The sequence below is a fragment of the Schistocerca piceifrons genome, chromosome 7 (genome assembly GCF_021461385.2).
Source record: "Schistocerca piceifrons isolate TAMUIC-IGC-003096 chromosome 7, iqSchPice1.1, whole genome shotgun sequence".
In the NCBI taxonomy this organism is placed as follows: domain Eukaryota; kingdom Metazoa; phylum Arthropoda; class Insecta; order Orthoptera; family Acrididae; genus Schistocerca; species Schistocerca piceifrons.
The window spans coordinates 282,562,100-282,583,501 of NC_060144.1; the positions used below are offsets into that span (position 1 = coordinate 282,562,100).

Below are 21,402 nucleotides of genomic sequence, written 5' to 3' on the forward strand. Positions count from 1 at the left end.
CTCCGTCACCAGTAACCTTTCTTATACTAGTTATTTATTTCTAGTGACGAAACAAACGTTATGTAGAGTCACAGGACACTTATTCCATCTTTTATCTGATCTTCTGTATGTCGATTAAATTGGTTCTGAACTGAGAATGCAACTCAGACCGCCCTTAACGCGGAATTTGATCCCTTCGTGGCAATACAGCTCGGCTACAATTTGTTGTTTGTTCAAAACTGCAGATTCCTCAACATCTCCACATATTACGAGTGGGTTCGAATCCTGGCCCACCACTAAAGATAACATTATGTATTATCAAGCTCTAGCATGAGAACACCTATCTGCTGGTGGATAATAATTTTCATTTTTAATGTTTTTTCATTCGCAGCCGGGCGAAGTGGCCGAGCGGTTCTAGGCGCTACAGTCTGGAACCGCGCGACCGCTACGGTCGCAGGTTCGAATCCTGCCTCGGGCATGGATGTGTGTGATGTCCTTAGGTTAGTTAGGTTTAAGTAGTTCTACTAGGGGACTGATGACCACAGCAGTTAAGTCCCATAGTGCTCCGAGCCATTTGAACCATTTTTCATTCGTTGTCAACACTAACAATATCTGACGTTTTTGACTCCCAGTGGGACACAGAACTATTTGCGAGATCGCTGTACGTTCAAGATGTTATTCCGAGCTGCTGGTGGAGAAAAATTCGGTAGCTGTCGTCTCTTTGTGTGTAGTCAACAACTATATGTGTGGGGCTCTATTCCCAGTGAGCACTGAACTCTTCGTCATATTATTTCTAGTTCAAACATGCTCACATGTCGCTGCTGGTGCAACAAACCCATATTTAACGTTCGTTTTCTCTAGAATATAACAGCGATAGGTGCCGGGTTGGAGTCCTGGGAAGGAAAAAATTAATGTTTATTCCCGTCAGTTTAGTTAAAACATCTAGCTACTGGCAAGGAAACCCGATATGTCACAGTTGTTTGTGTTTCGATGTCAATCCGATTAGGTTCTGGGTTCGAATCCCTGTCCAACACAAAGCTTTACCTCACGGCATTTCGAGTAAGTTACTTGTGAAGAAGCAATATTTAACATCTCTCTTAGTTCGTTAACAGGGCAAGAGATGCTGGGGATGAATTCGCGTCCGTTAAAAATGTTTGTGTTATGTAATTTAAAGTTGATATTTGCTAACTGATACTGTCTAAAATCGAGGTATATCACTCTCTGTATGCCTAATCAGGAATGACTGTTAGTTTGCGTCAGTCACGAAATCTTCAATTAGTCTGCCTGACCTGGGTTTGAATCCATATGCAGAACGTGACGGTACGTCGTGTCATTTGAAGTTCATACATATTCTCAACTAGCTGCTCGTGGATAACTTAAATTTTTAATATCATTTTGTGTTAAATAATAAGTACTGTTTGTTACTTTGAAGAGGAAGTCATGAATACGACGAACTTACTACGTGCATTACGTATCTGACGTAATAATGAGTGTGGTAACATTTCAGGTATATTGTTTATTGTAATAAATGTGAGCTTACAAGCCTTAAGGACAGTCTTATCTGTGATAAGGTGTTCCCTGATGTTTACAGCCGGCCGCGGTGGTCTCGCGGTTCTAGCCGCTCAGTCCGGAACCGCGCGACTGCTACGGTCGCAGGTTCGAATCCTGCCTCGGGCTTGGATGTGTGATGTCCTTAGGTTAGTTAGGTTTAAGTAGTTCTAAGTTCTAGGTGACTGATGACCACAGATGTTAAGTCCCATAGTGCTCAGAGCCATTTGAACCATTTTTTATTACTTTACATCATGAGTTACTGCGATACAGAACAGTGTTTTCTAGTGGTGACTTGTTGGAACCATTTCCAATAGTCAAACGACTGTACCAAGGAGCGATTAGAGGACCTGCTAGACAGCTGCGTTATGCCGTTTGCATGCGAATCATGAGAAATGCAATTCAGGTCGTTGGGATAGTTTTGAGTATGACTGTACTTTCATCCCAAATAGGGAGGTTATTTACGAAAAGCTTTTAGTTTCTGACTTTAAAACAAAGAACTGTCAAATAATGAGATTTACCATTTTTTTCATTTTGTCAACATTGCGTCACGAAATTTTGTTGGCAAACCTCAGATTTAGAATCAACAGCCCACCAAACACGTAGAGTGGAAGAAATCAGAACAACGCTACAGCTTTCACGGTCAAAACATAATTTGACTGGAATATCTATTTTTGTTGGTGGCCGATCGTGGAACGCAGAACCAGGCGCAGACGGCAGCAAGTCATCTGTTCTATATCAAAGCAGGAAACCTAGGGCGGAAATCGAATGTGTTCTCCTCCCCACCTCGAGGCCAGCAATAAATAACTGTCCCCTTTCTGATCCCACATGTTAGCCGCTTACAGATGAGCATGTAGCTAGTAGGCATGTAGACCACAGTGAAAATTCACGTTGGGGAAGTGTTCAAAAGACGCAATAGAAATATTCGAAACAAAATTTTGACCAGATCACTGAAATATGCACAAGCTAGCTAGCTGCCCTGCACACTACGTAAAAAGAATTTTAGAAGAAATGAGTTAAACGTAATGTACGTAAGGGCTGAACGTACTAACTTCATGCAGACGTTGAGGATTTACTTTAATGTTTTTATGATCGGTGTAAATTCAAGACATAATAAAATTTCTCCAAAACAGTGAACTGTAATATTATCATCGCCTGTTACACATTTGTGTTATGGATACTATCACGTTAAAATTATGTTTTATTTGCTATATTCGTGAGTTTGTTGTGAGCCGCATAACGTAAACAGGAAAATATCAGTACGAGACTGGTGGTAACAGATGTGGCACAAATCGTTCGCGTCTTAATCCTTTTGTTTCTAAATAAAGAAAAATGCTATCATATTAAAAAGATCTGTGTCACATTATAACTCCTTCTTACTAGCATTTAAATAGTTGCCTGTCTTTCGCACAATTTGACTACACTATCTGTCCCCTCCTCCCCCAATATTACGTGTTTTTCCAATTTCATATTCCTTCGCCCAGACACTTGTCTCGACGTAAAACGTTATCCAAGGATTTCAATGCGTCATGATCATTTATCAAGAATTAAAATTGTGTTTTAACTTTTCACATATTAACAGCACAGCACATACTTCGACATAAGCACTCGTATATAAATACAAACATATTTCCTCATTTGGGTATGTCACGTTTCACTCGTTTACTCGAGTTTTTGAACACTTAAGTACTATCTTCTATAGCTATTGATACTGAAGTCCCAATTTATGTAGTAATATTATTTCCAAACCTTTTCAAAATATTTCTAAATGCACGGTGCTCAAAAACCGCAAAGAGTCGAAGAAATGACAAAATGAAGACTTTCACGACCGTGTGACACTGCTATTGGTAAATCTCTCGGGGTATAACGTCGTGGTCAGTGAAACTCTGTTGCGAACGTTTCGTCCAGAACTGCGCTGACATCTTCAGAGGCGTTTCTCCAGCCTTGTGTCTTGGCCGACTGGTCAGTCTGAAAATGTCCAGCGCAGTTATGAACGAAACGTTACGAAAAGAAGAGTTCCTTGTACCACGATCTCATACCCCGAAAAGTTACCAGCAGCAAAGTCTAAGAAACTCCTAGTAAATATTCGCTCAGAGACATAATAAGTTCTGAAAAATTCCTAGGTGCGACCGCCGGTGTACGTACAACCTGGATTCTGGAGAAACGCGTCGATGTTAACGCCTTCCCGGAGGTATGCTTCGAAATATTTTGCAATAGTTGAAAGCAAGCGTAGAAACCGAACGTTACAGAGAAGCGGTAGTCTTCCTCAACTCAGGCATAGCTAGCCCCTTAACGTGCAGCTACATCTGCATAGATACGTTTTGAGCAACTTCTCCTGCCATGCTTCAGTAAACACACAGGAGGCTTGTTCTGCTTCGTAATTACTCATTACTACGTGCATAAGACTTTAGCAACGCACTTGCGTCAAGTTACTGAAATACCGATACTGCTGGTATAATATTTCAAATGAACAGATCGAGGGCAACAAACTTCCGACATAAGCTGTAGCTAATAGCGCAGTACCGGGCGCCTCTATCTGCATAACAAGTTCCTCGCTTTCGCGTCATATCATGTATCAGAAAGCCTTTCGGAAGCAGTGCACAGTTGGTTCCGAACATATAGACATCTTTCTTTTTTATAGTATTACAGATCAATGTTATTTCCATAAAATTTCTTCTTCCTTGGTAAGAGAGTCTTCCGTGTTATTTGAGGATTGTCATGCACAAAATGACATCAAACAGTTTGTTTCCCTAACAAACATTTTGTTTGTGATTGCTTCCCTTTGCGTCGTAAGTTTAAAAAAATCGCTGCGTGTGGCGACTGGTTTGGTGGGCTTTCAGCGGATGTGAGACTGGTTTTGATTTTCGAGGTAATCTGAACATATATTTAAATATTTACTAGGTATTTAAAACATGCAGTCAGAGCAACTGAAAACCCGTAAAGGATTTATGTATAAAGTGGACCGGAGACGAGAACACAGACGCCTCACCTATTGAGACTCCTATATGAACAACGCCTGAAGGGGTCAACTAACATGGAAATCTGCAACTGGTATTTTAATCAATTTTGTAAAGAACATTCAAGTACTCAGTGTGCTAACATTGTTAACGAACTGTGAAAGCCTATTCCCAACGTAAGATACTATAATTTAGAAAGATAAAGTGATATTTTTAAGTAATTCTGCGTAAGTATTATAAATATACAGGTTCATTCTTGCAAAGGAGAAAACAGCTATCAGCCAGTATTATTAACGCCGTTTATTTACTCAGATAGAGCCGTTACCGGTTTAGAATTGACAGGTTCATCTTCACAGGGCTGTTCGCTTCTACATACATATTTGTTGAAGTTTACATGAGGTTTTGGCTCTTTTTTGCTCCTTGTGGTGAAGGATTCTTGAGACGGTGATACCCTACATTAAAAATCATGTTAGAAACTACCTATCACTAATAACGATCGAGCACAATATAAACAAATCTTAGAGGTTGACTTGGTGTACTTATACAGTATTTCAGTTACGTTAAAAATCCTGCGTCTTTTTTTATTTCTTTTATTTTTTGCAATATTGTTTCCTATTGTTCATGAAGTTTGTATGAAGCACTTTCTCGATTTATATTCAGTATATATCCACATGGGATAAAGTAACTCACGCATGAACACACACACACACACACACACGCACAAACGCACAACAAAAACAATATCTATATTGATATTCAACAGTCAAATCCATTTACGTTTCAATGTCTGAGAGAGAGTTTCTTTGGCACTGTTGTATTTGTGATATCACCATCTTTGCAGCCGGCCGCGGTGGTCTAGCGGTTCTAGGCGCGCAGTCCGGAACCGCGCGACTGCTACGGTCGCAGGTTCGAATCCTGCCTCGGGCATGGATGTGTGTGATGTCCTTAGGTTAGTTAGGTTTAAGTATTTCTAAGTTCTAGGAGACTGATGACCTCAGAAGTTAAGTCCCATAGTGCTCAGAGCCATTTTTGAACCATCTTTGCATACATTTCCTTATGTGGCAAAAACTTTTGTGTATATTCTCTCTCTCTCTCTCTCTCTCTCTCTCTCTCTCTCTCTCTGTGTGTGTGTATGTGTGTGTGTGTGTGTGTGTGTGCACTCTAAAGTATTTCGTGAACAATAGCAAACAACATTGCAGCAAAATGACGCAGATTTTTCAGCGTTAAGTAAAATATAACAACTCAAACAAGATTTGTCTACATTTTCTCTGACCGTTATTAGTGATAGTTACGTTTCAGTAAGTCGTTTCTAACATAATGTTTTATTGCAGGGCACTGCCATCCCAAGAATCTTTCACTACAAGAGGAAATGAACAGCCAAAAACTTACATAAACTTCAACAAATGTGTATAAAGACTTGAACAGTCCTCTCAAAATAAACCTCTCAATTTGAAGCCGGTACCGGTGCTTTTAGTGTAAATAAATAGTATTATCAATAGTGACTGGTTTTTGGTTTCCTCTTTGCAAGATTCAATCTGTATTTTGTTTACAGCCACGGTCTCAGAATGTGAGATTTCGACAAAATAATACTATAAATACTGGTAATATAAAAATTACTTGCCAATTTCGACAATTACCGAGAAGTTCCTCTTTAGCTTTACGACTCAAAACGAGAATAACACTTCTGATACTAGCAGCACGTAAATAGACATGCCTCGACAGAATCTGAGAAATACGTAACAACGCTGAAAGTTCTTCCTGTATCATGGTCCAAAACTCTCGTCTTCGATGATGAAGTCCAGCGAACGCAATTCGGAACCGTTACAAAACTCAGAAATTAAATCTTTTTTCAAAATATACTAAATGTGACTGTAACACTGAAATCAAGATACATCACACCAGTGATCAATAATGCATAAATACAATCAAAACTACCTACTTTTAGATGGTACCTGAATAAGCTGAAAGAACCAGAGGTTGTTAAGAGTTTCAGAGCTTGACGGAACAGGGGAAAGAAATATAACAGAAGACGAATAGGTAAGTTTTGGAAACAAAATAGTTACTGAATCAGACCATCAAACAAGCAGTAGAAATCCTTGGACAATGCACAAAAAATTGATTTCAACTGATGAAAGGAGGAAATATAAAAATGCAGCATATCAAGCGGACAAAAGGGAATACAGAAGTCTAAAAAATGACTGACAGGACGTTTCAAAAGGCCATTTCGGAATATCTAGAGAAAAAATTCATGGGCTTAGAAGGGGGCATTACCACGGTAATGATCGGTGCCGCCAATAGGAAAATAAGAAGCTACCCTTGCAAAAAACAAGCAGCTGAATGAATGTTGAGAGCTCAGATGACATGCCAGTACTAATCTAAGAAGGAAAGCATTCGGTCGAAAGAATTTATAGAAGATCTACGCAAGGTAACTGAACTTGGAGAATTGGAAAGTGAAGTAAAAAAGCCCACATCGAAGATATGATACTGCAGAAGAATTTCTCAAGTTTTTGGATTCAGAGCACGATAACTTCTCATTCTACGCAAATGTAAAATGTCTGACCCTTCCTAAAATCTTCGAAGGCAAGTCAGAGCGCATCCCGAAGTTTGAAGTTAGTAAGCTGCTTACCGACTTTGCGTTCAAGGTCAATATAACCAGCCACCTAAGACTTTAATGCTCGATTACAAGGAAAAGCTCAACTGAATCATTTCAGGTATGATTTTATTCCCGCATTCGAAATGACACTCGGACTTCAGAAACAACAGCTAGGAACAAAAACCATCTTTTATTTTCCTACACTGTCAAAGCAATCGGACATCACACAGACTGCAGCCATTAAATACTCTTCTTTGATATCTGAATTGAAAATCCAATTCAAAACCAATTTCAAGATTTTAAGAAACGTTCGTCTGCTTTTTTCTGAATTTGCTTAGCCGTTCTCAGCAGACACGAGTTTACAAGCGGGAGATTTGCAAATGGAATGTTGTGAAATGCAATGTGACAACAGGTAAGGAAGAAATTTATTCAGGTTCGTTTGGAAGAGTCCTATACAACATATGGACAAGAAGAAATATATTGTGTTTTACAAACGTGCTTTATTAGCGATTTTAATATTTCGAAACACTTATGTGTGTGAACAACCTTTTAGCCGGATGAATAGTGAGAACACAAATTACAGATGTTCATTTGGAAAACTCCATGCGTGTAGCAACAACTGCGGTCGACAATAATTACGAGTCAATTCAGTCAAATAAAGTCAGACGTCCCTCTAACATTGTGTTTCATTAGATTATCTAATAAATATGTTTTTCTCAGATTCTTTTCATTTTCTTCAAAAAGTAAATTAATATATCCTTGTTTTTTTTATTAACAAACTAAAATTTGGTTATGGGGACCGCGGACAAATCCGCTTTCGAAAATTTGGCCCGCCTGCCGGCCTGGTAGGCCACTCTTGGTGAAAAGTGAATTAACAATCTTGCAAGCGACCCACGTCGATAATGGCTGAAAGGTTGTAGGCTGAAATATCGGAACAAGAATTAATAATACCCCGTCGCACGCCGAAAAATTACGAAATATTCGATCTGCCGAAAAAGCTGCAAGAAACACAACACCGAGGTTCTTGAAACGGACATGAAAGAACTTTATGCGACGATGACATATTTGTGTGGAAGCTGTGACAATACACGTTGAACAACTGTTGCAAATGTAACAGCTTGTGTTGGTAAATAAATACATTCCAAAAATACGTCTACTTAAAATTTTGTCTTCGCTAGCTGCCGTAAACTAAATTTGGAATTTTCTCATTTTCGCGTGAAACTTTCGACTTAGTCCTTTCCGCACCAGGTCCCCTTATCTTTAATTAATACATCTGCTGTTCTCAATAAGTCCTGGAAGTATATATCATAGTCACGGAAGCACCTAGTGTAATAAGCCAGAACGACACACACAATGCTCTGGTCACTGACCGTAACCTCAGATTGACACACAGAGTCATGGCAACCATCGACAGGCTGGACAGTATACAGATACGCAGCAGATAACATGCAGGAGTCGGCAGCACGCTTATCTTATTGTACGAGTATAAGGAAAACATCTATTTGGTTTGGAATCCAGCCCTTGTTTTACAACGTAAGTAATAACCGGGATGCGTTGGCTTCACTGGGGTCACGTTAGACACTGTGCACACTGCGTGCGTCTACAAGGTGGGCTGTGAATGTGAAGAACTACATATCACAGAAACCGACAGAACAATAGCATCACGCATGAACACTGTATTCGGCTTGGATAGAACAAGAAACGGGAGGTCGTCGTGTGCTGAAGAGATTGCGCCAATAAGAGATTTACGTATTTGCTAAATTGCCTAGAGTGTGAAGCGCTCAATCAGCGAATAGCGAGGCCGCTGAAATATTAAAACACACTAACAGTACGAACAGAGGAGATGGCTATGCGCTTATACCACCCAGCCACCCATCAGAGTCCGACAGGCCGCAATAACAACATGGGACACGACTGTTATCAGCCGCTGGGCGTCTGATGCCCTGCATGAATAAAATAGCGATCACTACTGCCTGCATCGGATTCGCCGAAGACTGCCAAACAACGGCCGTAGTCAACGCAGCTCTACACTCCGAAATTTTTTGTGTTAAAACGCATACCAGCTTGAACGCGCAATCATACCAGCCATACAAACATTCTTTTTTTCTTTCTGTCTTTTCCCTTCCGTTTATCTTGTCTAGTACAGGATCCATTTTTTCAGTATTTGACAAATTTCATTTTATTGTTTATCTTCGTGGCCAGATGCCTTTCCTAACGCCACTGTCGTGAAAGTAAAGGGAGTGCGCTGTCTATGAATCACAAACTTTTTCTGTACGCTATGGCATTTTAGCTGTTTGTGTATCGTGTTCGTGGCGGAATTTGGGGGCCAACCCAGCATTTGTCCAAGCAACCTTGGGATACTGCCTAAACACACACAGGTTGGTCGGGTGTAAGAGGCCACAATCGTTCAGGGGGTTTTTTCAGTCTCGGAGTCTTATTTTCTGCTCATGCTCAACATTTTTTTCTGCCAAAATATTATATTTTCATACCAGTCTCTATGAACAAACAGAAATTCATATATTAAATACTATATAAATAATTCTTGGCCTGTAAATTGATGAGCCTATGCAAGTAAAATGGCGGCCATAATACCTCTCCTCGACTTACGAAAGTACACGGTTCGCACGTAGGTCAGTAATCAAAAGTAAACATACGTACATCATCAGAATTAAAATTTCTATCGCGTGAACCTCGGAAATAAATTTCCTGTAGTGCATTTCAAAATGGCGATCAGTTGAAAATGTTAAGTACTGAAAATCTACCTATTTTATTGTATTGAAATATAAATAAATAACAAAATTAAGTAAAACGTATACTTTTTTTAGGCTCACACCAAAATTACATGTGTTAAAAGTGTCTATTTTGTTAAATCAAAAACGGTATCCAGTTTTACGAAGTAGTTTTTGTTGAATCATGCGACCAGTTTAAGAAATGTTGTCTCGAGAAATACGCATATAAAGTTTTCAGTTAGATTTTTGTGTATGTAACTTTATGACTTTTCAACTTATCACTAATTCGTGGCCATACAGTAAAACTTCCTCTTCTTTCAATGCCTCATTTCCCAAAGTGCAGGTCACTCTGACCGTAATTTCAGCCTTGATGCTGCTCCGAAATGAACGCCAGTCCAAGAGCTGGAGGCGTTTCTCGTCCCTTTTCGTACCAAATGAGCAAGCCGTCGTGCCGATAACGACGCCCACGATATTCAATTTACACAGGGCGCCATTAAATGACGCACGTCCGATTGTTAGCGATTTGGAGGACTTTAACATCCGAAAACAAGTGTTTTGGAGCATAAGTCCAAATTAATGAATTTTGCGCTTCATTGTTGTTCCGTGTATAGGTTACCAGCATCTCTCCATGAAATTGTCATCAGTCCTATGTTTGTACGTATCAGCGATAGTTTCAACAGCACTCCTCCGTGATGGCTTATGATCAAAAGTATTCAGTGCCCCGTTCATCTCAGCTTACTTCCATTTACACAAACTTTCAGAGCAGTAATAGTATTGCAGATGACCTCTGCGATGGAAGGAATGCAATCATCTTCACCTTTAGTAGCAGCTATGTCGCAACGAAAGTGAAAAACATCTCGTAAAGTACCTGATACACAGAGATTTCCTGCCGGCCGCGGTGGTCTAGCGGTTCTAGGCGCTCAGTCCGGAACCGCGGGACTGCTACGGTCGCAGGTTCGAATCCTGCCTCGGGCATGGATGTGTGTGATGTCCTTAGGTTAGTTAGGTTTAAGTAGTTCTAAGTTCTAGGGGACTGATGACCTCAGAAGTTAAGTCCCATAGTGCTCAGAGTCATTTGAACAGAGATTTCCAATGTCCTTGAAGTCAGTGTGAGAAACAAACAGCTGGCCAGTTAACTGCGAGTCGTGATAGTTACGTTGCTTCGCTTCTGAAAGTGTCTATGCTCTCGGTCCACACTGGACGCTCTCGTAATTAATTGCGCCGACCGCTGTGGCCGAGCGGTTCTAGGCACTTCAATCCGGAACCGCACTGCTGCTACGGTCGCAGGTTCGAATCCTGCTTCGGGCATGGATGTGTGTGATGTCCTTAGCTTAGTTAGGTTTAAGTAGTTCTAAGTTCTAGGGGACTGATGACCTCAGAAGTTACGTCCCATAGTGCTCAGGGCCATTTGAACCATAATTTCTAACGATTACTCATGTTGCTGGTCACGCCCAGCTTGCTGGCGATCCTGCTCAGCCTGCTGGGCAAGAAACTTTTCCTCTTGCTGGCGATCTCGCTCAGCTTGTTGTGCAAGGAAATTTTCCGCTAGCTGGCGATCTCGCTCGGCTTGCTGGGCAAGGAAATATTCCGCTAGCTGGTGATCTCGGTCAGCTTGCTGTGCGAGAAAGCTCTCAATTCTTTTGTCCTTTTCAGCTTGTTGCGTAAATTTTGACTGGTAATCCAGCACGCGCTCTAATTTTACCTGAAGTGAATACCCACCAGGCAGATTACCACTCTCTGGTTGCTGCTTTTCTGGGGTTGGTGCAATTTCTTTATCTACATCTCTGTAGATACCACTTCCTGTGCCCCCACCCCCACATTTTCACATGGTTTATCCTCAAAGAGAGTACTTGTTCTGCTTAACGCGTTTCTACATTTCCTGCACTAACTAATGGCTGTCCCTCAGTATCCATATTGCTCGGACGTTGACTTCGCAATTTAACCATATTTATAAATTACCTACTCGAACACAGGATCTATCAGTTTTGCCACTTGCACACAAAGTAGGGTAATTTATCTACAATACACTACACACTAAAAATTACTATCTACACTCAATTTTGCCCTGTCATAAATACTTACTTCAAACTACGCTCACCACTAACGATATGAGATCACTTAACTGGAGTTATGCTTCTACGAACAGGACAACTACACTGTAGTCTTAGCTTGCGTAACAACTAATATATTGACAAATTGATATATATAAATTGATAAATAAAATATGTTGCTACCAAAAGTGCCCTGAAATACTTTTTACGGATTCTCTGCTGTGACCTTCTTTGGATCATTAATTTTCGACAAAACAAAATATATTATGTTCTTATTATTCTGGATCTGGCATTCTATAAAAGGAACATTGATTCGTTACTGTAGCTCGCTATAAAGTTCAACATATCTTTCTTTCTCTACAGTTACAGAAAAGATTACTGAAAATTATTTCGTTATCAATACTGATGTTACAGTACGCAATGTTTGTTCAACATCAAAATTTTGCAGTGGATTTTTGTTAAAGTTAAAACACCAATAAGTACCACGACTAACACGAGAATATGAGACTATTATCAGAGAGAAAATGTTTTTACTATAATTTTTGCCAGACCTGAACTACGCACAGCAAGATTTCTTTTATGTCATGAAGGTAAATTATCCTTTTCTACTGTTAATAAAAAGACAAGGGCTAGTAGAAATCCTTGGGTAACAGAAGAAATATTGAATTTAATTGATGAGAGGAGAAAATATAAAAATGCAGTAAGTGAAACAGGCAAAAAGGAATACATACGTCTCAAAAATGAGATCGACAGGAAGTGCAAAATGGCTAAGCAGGGATGGCTAGAGGACAAATGTAAGGATGTAGAGGCCTATCTCACTAGGGGTAAGATAGATACCGCCTACAGGAAAATTAAAGAGACCTTTGGAGATAAGAGAACGACTTGTATGAATATCAAGAGCTCAGATGGAAACCCAGTTCTAAGCAAAGAAGGGAAAGCAGAAAGGTGGAAGGAGTATATAGAGGGTCTATACAAGGGAGATGTACATGAGGACAATATTACGGAAATGGAAGAGGATGTAGATGAAGATGAAATGGGAGATATGATACTGCGTGAAGAGTTTGACAGAGCACTGAAAGACCTGAGTCGAAACAAGGCCCCCGGAGTAGACAATATTCCATTGGAACTACTGACGGCCGTGGGAGAGCCAGTCCTGACAAAACTCTACCATCTGGTGAGCAAGATGTATGAAACAGGCGAAATACCCTCAGACTTCAAGAAGAATATAATAATTCCAATCCCAAAGAAAGCAGGTGTTGACAGATGTGAAAATTACCGAACTATTAGCTTAATAAGTCACAGCTGCAAAATACTAACACGAATTCTTTACAGACGAATGGAAAACCTAGTAGAAGCCAACCTCGGGGAAGATCAGTTTGGATTCCGCAGAAACACTGGAACACGTGAGGCAATACTGACCTTACGACTTATCTTAGAAGAAAGATTAAGGAAAGGCAAGCCTACGTTTCTAGCATTTGTAGACTTAGAGAAAGCTTTTGACAATGTTGACTGGAATACTCTCTTTCAAATTCTAAAGGTGGCAGGGGTAAAATACAGGGAGCGAAAGGCTATTTACAATTTGTACAGAAACCAGATGGCAGTTATAAGAGTCGAGGGACATGAAAGGGAAGCAGTGGTTGGGAAGGGAGTAAGACAGGGTTGTAGCCTCTCCCCGATGTTGTTCAATCTGTATATTGAGCAAGCAGTAAAGGAAACAAAAGAAAAATTCGGAGTAGGTATTAAAATTCATGGAGAAGAAATAAAAACTTTGAGGCTCGCCGATGACATTGTAATTCTGTCAGAGACAGCAAAGGACTTGCAAGAGCAGTTGAATGGAATGGACAGTGTCTTGAAAGGAGGATATAAGATGAACATCAACAAAAGCAAAACAAGGATAATGGAATGTAGTCTAATTAAGTCGGGTGATGCGGAGGGAATTAGATTAGGAAATGAGGCACTTAAAGTAGTAAAGAAATTTTGCTATTTGGGGAGCAAAATAACTGATGATGGTCGAAGTAGAGAGGATATAAAATGTAGGCTGGCAGTGGCAAGGAAAGCGTTTCTGAAGAAGAGAAATTTGTTAACATCCAGTATTGATTTAAGTGTCAGGAAGTCATTTCTGAAAGTATTCGTATGGAGTGTAGCCATGTATGGAAGTGAAACATGGACGATAAATAGTTTGTACAAGAAGAGAATAGAAGCTTTCAAAATGTGGTGCTACAGAAGAATGCTGAAGATTAGATGGGTAGATCACATAACTAATGAGGAAATATTGAATAGGATTGGGGAGAAGTGAAGTTTGTGGCACAACTTGACCAGAAGAAGGGATCGGTTGGTAGGACATGTTCTGAGGCATCAAGGGATCACCAATTTAGTATTGGAGGGCAGCGTGGAGGGTAAAAATCGAAGAGGGAGACCAAGAGACGAATACACTAAGCAGATTCAGAAGGATGTAGGTTGCAGTAGGTACTGGGAGATGAAAAAGCTTGCACAGGATAGAGTAGCATGGAGAGCTGCATCAAACCAGTCTCAGGACTGAAGACCACAACAACAACAACTGTTAATAATATAACATCATCCGCAGCCCGCGTCCACCTGTAAAACATCATGAAATCTGCTGCTCTGCCCTGCAATCCCGAAAGCTGAAAGAAATAATTTTAGTTCACTATTGCCTATACGCGTCTTTGAGGTATGATTGGTTTCATTTAATGCAGTTTGAATGCGCCGCGGCAGCGGCTCGTTCGTTCGCAGCGCAGCTCTGCACCACGAATAATATTTAAATAGCTGAAAATGTCTTAAAAGGATGGGATAAAATACCAAGCAAGCTTATTACAAATCATAATGCAAGTTTTCACTAAGTAACTCTACTCAAAACATTTAGACAGATTAAATTCTGCCGGCCGGTGTGGCCGTGCGGTCTAGGCGCTTCAGTCTGGAACCGCGTGACCGCTCCGGTCGCAGGTTCGAATCCTGCCTCGGGCATGGATGTGTGTGACGTCCTTAGGTTAGTTAGGTTTAAGTAGTTCTAAGTTATAGGGGACTAATGACCACAGATGTTAAGTCCCATAGTGCTCAGAGCCATTTGAACCATTTTTGATTAAATTCTTTCACACTTTTACAAATCAATGCCTTAAGGCGTCCTTCTCTCTGTCTTGACAAAAGAATGCTACACAAGCATTCAATATATCGTCATAGGCTCTTCCTACTCACTTAACTCCAAAAAGACAACAGAGAAATTAATGCTCGGTCACTACTATTTATACTCGGTTTAATACATTTACATCTTTGTTTGATATTTAACAAGTACGGTCTGTGCTGGTTCCAGTACTCGCCGACACAGATATTATCTTAAAAAAATCTATACATAATTCTGTACAAGTATAAAACATGACACATAATGGTTTCTCTTTATTACATAAAATTCACACAAACATTGTCCATGCAGAAATAAAATTATAATCATCAAGTTCATTTTTTTTTTTTACCACATATAATATGTGTTTTGCCAGGAGACGTTGCACAGTGCACCAGTTTCTGTGATCTTATTTATCAAAATAAAAAGCTATGATGTCCAGTCTCAGCAATCGCCTGAACAGTCTGTATGTTTTTCTTACATGATCTATAGTGGCTTGGTCTACTCTACTCGAGCTTTGGCTGACTGCACTGAAATCCAAATAGGAAACTTAATTTTACCGTGTATGTGTTTTTCCCCCTTTAAGATTATTGTTTTTGTGAACCTATTGTTTCACTTATATATCTATATTGCTAAAAGAGTATCCCCAAACCCGGTGCTCGGTACCCTTGCCCTTTTGAAGTCTGTCTACCTAACGACTTCCATGTAAAACATAAATTTGATTTTCCATCTTTCCCGTAATTATTGAACGAGTCTGAAAATTTAAAATGCTGTCAGAATCTGCTCATTAAGAGGTCTAATATTAGGTTTCAAGATTAACACAGTAAGACAAGTATTACAATTAGAAACTCTATGTATGTCTCGATACAACATAAATGACAGCAAGCAAATGCCCGGACTCTATTCACGCAATATCTGAGAATGAGAACACTTATTGATTTCCAACAAACTTCACTTTCCGAAATTTTTTCTTGCTGACAGCCCCAAAAATCATGAACAGAAAAAAGTTTTTCTGCCTACCACATTGCTGCTGTTCGTGCACTAAATCTGCAGCATAAGGCATGACGTTTCTATTTATTATTTCTTCACTACTAACTCTATTCGCAGCACACTTTGCATACAGCACCTACGAACATCACTGAGCGTAGCTGCAAAATTATTTCGTTATACAACACCCAGTATATAAAAAATGAGCTACGTGATAAAAAAGCTTTTGCTTCAAATGCAGCGCAAATTACCTAGTTTAAGTTCAACCACGGCTTTATAATGAGAGCACTTAGCGACTTCTAGCAAATTTTAAGCATAATTTCACACCTTTCCTACACTTTCTCTCGCTTACATCCTTTAAGCAAATACTTAACACATTAAGTCACTTCAATCACACAATTGTAGCTGTTTTATACAAGGGTATTCGATTCGTTGAAGAATCGGAGGTTTACTGGTTCTTTAGTAAATTCGCGGTTACCGTTTTCTGTTATACCAGCTACAAGGGAAACAGTTTATTTCATGGTTAGTGACAAGCGCATAACTCACATTGCCTGATTCGCCAAAGTATAAGCGTCTGTGGTGAGCTATTGTCTCTTAACAGTGTGCTGTTACAACAGCTTTGCCCAACCTGTGTATAAGATTACTATTACCGTCGCAGGTACAGTGTAACCTGGATGCACTTAATACTTTCTGTCTACACGACACTATTGCACAGGACTGTCTGAAAGACATTTTGAAGTTGTAAATATATTTTTTTGTGCCCGACCTTAATTCCGTAGAATTTTCGAGTTCGCGGTCAGCTTCTCTTCGATCTGGGCTACTTGAGGCAGTAATTAAAAAGCTCGCTTCATTATGGAGAGAGCTCGATCGAACCCACATCAGGCCATCGTAATTAGGATTTTGCACTGTGTCCGCGACCTACTTGCCCCATCGCCCCTCCCCCCCCCCCCCCCCTCCATTGTCCTGCAACTAATTAAAAGCAACTCAAATTACTTCCATGTTGACGGGACATTAAATTCGTATTCCTTCTTTAGTACATCCGGGTGCTTTCTCTCACTTCTAATGAGAAAAATAGAGGATGCTCGCTGTGGTTCGGAAATACAAATAAGATACTACAATGGATGTTTCCTCGTCTGATGATTCTTCCCTAGTAATAATGCCGACATCACCAGCCAGTGTGCAGCCTGCAGGACATAAAATGGAAATGAGCGTTTGGCATCATTGGCCGGGAGGCCCCTTGCGGGGCAGGTCCGGTCGACTTGGTGCGGGTCTTATTACAGTCGACGCCACACTGGGCGACCTGCGCGCCGGATAGGGATGAAATGATGATGAAGACAGTGGAACACCCAGTCCCAGTCCCGATCCTGCCGGGATTCGAACCCGACCCCGCAGGACGGCAATCCGTCACGCTGACCACTCAGCAGGACATAAATCAGATTGTAAAATGTCAGATCAAAGCCCCTTCAGTTGTCTAATTATCCAGTTGTTATTTTATTTGAGCAACCAGTTTCAGCGCTACATTACGCCATCTTAAGGCCCCCTGATCTGCCTGTAGGAAGAATCACAACTATGGCCCAGTTAAAACAGGGGCTAGCATTCAGTAACTAGTATCGGTAGCTTTGGTCAGCAAGTGACGATCAAGATGGAATTACAGTGATCAGATTGCCGTTAGGTGAGTGTAGATCCGCGAACTGCCTCAGGCCGAAGCTCACACATCTCTCCCCTCCCCCATCTCCCACCATTCCCACTCTCAGCCGTGTGACACGTCACGCAGGGCACTACAAGTGCCGTTCCACTTTCTCGCGCTTTCGGTTGGTGGATATGTGTTCGATGGCGGAACGAGACGCCACGCCCACTGCTTTCCAAGTGTGACACCACTTACACATATGGTAACTGCTCTGTGTTCAGTCCAGTTTACCGCACTTATGTGGGAAGCGTGGCTGCTCAGTCATCCAGCGGAGTCACGAGCATATGGAAGATAATTAACCAAAGAACAGGAAAACTGCCACATAATAACAGCAGACGCCTAAAGGTCAAAGTAAACAACAAAACAATAGAAAAAGCTGTTAGTAACACTTTGAACAAACATTTTACCAAGATACGCCAAAGACTTACACAAAATAACGAAAGTGAACCTCTGCAAGCCCTATAGCTGCTAAAAAATAAGCACGACTGCACCATTTACTCATGTTGTCTCTATTGTGCAAGAGAGCAAGGATAATGAAAGTGATAAGGAAAAATTGATAATGAAACCTCCACTGCTATAAACAGACTTTCAAACAAAATTTTAAACTTAATGACAAATGAAACGTCCAACTGTTCTACCACCTAGTTAAGTCACGTCTGACGGAAGATTTCTTTCCGTATACGATAAAAATAGCCAGAGTTTTACCACTTCACAAAAATGGAGTTGTACTGTGCTCTGGCAACTACTGACCAGTTAGCCTACTTCCCATTTTGTCGAAAGTTATTGAAAAACTGATATACTCATACATTACATTTATGTAATATTTCGAGTGAAACTGGATCATAAATGGTAGACAATTTGGATTCCAGAAAGGAAAACCAACAGTTTCAGCCGTACTTGAATGTATAAATATAATCTCAGAAGAATTAGATCAAGGGCAAAATGCTCTTGGCATATTTTGTGACTTATCGAAAGCTTTCGACCTAGACGACCATAATATTTTAATAACGAAACTTGATCACAAAGAAACTAGAGGAGCAGCTCTTAGTATCAGCAAATCACACCTGCGTAATAAAAACGAGCAGTAGAAATGCAATTCGAATGAAACTAATATTTTGTCATAATTTCAACAAATAATGCATGGTTTACCAAAGGCAGCATATTAAGACGCCTGTTGATGACTAACTTCTCAACACTGAAAGCGAAATGATTCTTTTTGAAGATGATACCACTGGCATAACCACTGGCACAAATTTACGTTATACTACAACAAAAAGCGGACTGATACTTGAGTCTATCACTCACAAGCGAACATTCCCAGGTGTCAATGAACGATCTTGATGAAAGTTGTCCAGTGTCTAGAGCGAGCAAAATAATACATGTTGTTTTGTTTGTGCCCTATTTCACTTTTAATGGGTAAAAAACGCCCCGAAAGGCAATTTGACATACTAGGTTTAGAGGGAATTGCTTCGAAACAGTGAAATATAAAGAAAAAAATGTATCTCATATAAAAGTTGAAATGTATAATCAACTTTTGAAAAAATTGAAAATTTCCAAATTACCCACACCACCATGAATTGGATACTTTTGTTATAACATAAACTAATGACGATTTCACGTGACATACATCCACGTGTAATAAAGTTGGTTTGTGTAATATCATTTCTGGAAAATAAGTGCCGGCCGCTGTGGCCGAGCGGTTCTAGGGGCTTCAGTCTGGAACCGCGCGACTGCTACGGTCGCAAGTTCGAATCCTGCCTCGGGCATGGATGTGTGTGATGTCCTTAGGTTGGTTAGGTTTAAGTAGTTTTAAGTTCTAGGGGACTGATGACCTCAGATGTTAAGTTCCATAGTGCTCAGAGTCATTTGAACCATTTGGAAAATAAGTAGTACACAATGTGCTGTCTGAGTATGTGTTACATACCTTAGTAAAATGTCTAAACACTCAATTTTATTCTAATTATTTCTTTAACAGATTTTTATTGTATTATGTAAATTTTATTTTACGTTTTCAGTTCATGTTTTTTTTAGTTTACTGTTTCACACATGTGTACTCTGGTAACTGAAAATAATAAGTAACTCATTATTATGATACAAAATCGTTACGATAATGATAATCTGAATTGCTTAAAATCTAATGTTTTTATGCATCATGCACACAAAACGAACGACATTTCCTTACATAATATACACGATGGACAAGACAATAAAAACAAAATTCAGCAGGTGTCACGAATTGTGGCGGACGAATCTCTAAATATCTTGATTTGTACTAGGGATATTTCAGTACACTGGCGAACCTCGGCTAAGAGAATTGACTGTGTACTAGTGACTGCAGTTTGATTACATTTTTTCTCAAGTGGAGACTGATATCGTAATCACGCAGCAGAATTGGATTTGTAAATCTTCTCATAAAGTTCCACCAACGTGGAAAGCCGTATATGTCTAATGGTTGTGCCTGCCCCGTCGAGCATCTCTAATTCTCGGTCCAAACTTTTTGTATCTTTCTTTTAAAACTATGAAAAGGGGGTAAGCAGTTTGCCAGCAGCAGAGAATGTTGGCTGAATCGTGTAACTGTGAGTATTTGATGACAATGACTACCCCATGGTGTCGCGTAATCTCCACCGCACACCCTTTTATACTTAATATGCAGTTTATTTGGCATAAAATTTTAATTAACTTTACATTACTTATTGTTGCGAGCACGACTGATAAAGCACGATTCTCACTATTAGTTTCTGCAGTTGAAAATATTTCAACTTTATGCACATTGACCTATTATGTGGGGATACGCACAACACTGAAAGATTTCCTGCTGTGGACGTACAATCTTTAATTTGCAAACTATTTTTATATAAATCTGATCTGGCTTGTTAGATATGGAACATGATATAATTACTGTAACTAATTATGGAATAAAAAAATGCCCTTCGCTACTTTCATCTCTCGAATGCACTGAAAATTACTCTTATTACCTGTGCGGAAGTTACAGTATGTTATGTTCACTAAACATAAAAGCTGCAGTGGATTTTTTAAAAATATATGAACACTATTAACTGCCACGAGTAACATGAGAGCATGAATCTAAAAAAAATGAAATTTGATTATTTTGTTACTAGCCAGAACAGGTTTTGCACAGCAGTCTTTGATCACACGCAAGTAAAATTTTTATCACTCATGAATTATTTACTTAATTGATAACATAATAGCAGCTGCCCATGTCCACCTGAAAATCACATAATAAAATCCACAATTTACCTCTGAAGTCTCCAGGAATCTGAACAGAGATAATTTTAATGTACCGTTACCTGCCCGCTATATTGCGGGAAAACTGCTTTCATTCAGTTTAATTTGAATTTGCCGCGGCAGCGGCTCCCGCGATCGCTGCACGGCTCTGCGTCGTTGAAAACTGCTAAGAATGTGGAACGATATCTTGAGCAAGCTAGCAATAAATTATTACAGGTAATAATTTTAACAATTTCTATACTCAAAAAATCAACATACATTGAAAGTACACACCTTTTACAAATATCAACCTCCAATGGCGTCTTTCTCAATCAAAGGACAAACGAAGGTTACCTACGCATTCAAGCGAGCGTCACACGCTCTTACATCTTTAACGGCTACAAGAAGACAGAGAGGGTAATGTTTTAACCTCTACTATTTATAGGCAATTAAATAAGCATCTTTGTAATTATTTTTCATTATCTGCTCTGATACATACATTCGCTGACCACA

General features: G+C 39.8%; 1 long non-coding RNA gene across 1 annotated transcript in view; it reads left to right on the top strand.

Annotated features, from left to right (window-relative positions):
- The window catches only part of LOC124804615, a 71,505-nt gene extending 65,594 nt beyond the window's left edge, over positions 1-5,911 (top strand). Inside the window, exon 3 of the long non-coding RNA XR_007017355.1 lies at positions 5,816-5,911. This is a non-coding gene — a long non-coding RNA (uncharacterized LOC124804615). The remainder of the gene's footprint in view (positions 1-5,815) is intronic.
- Positions 5,912-21,402: the final 15,491 nt, after the last annotated feature.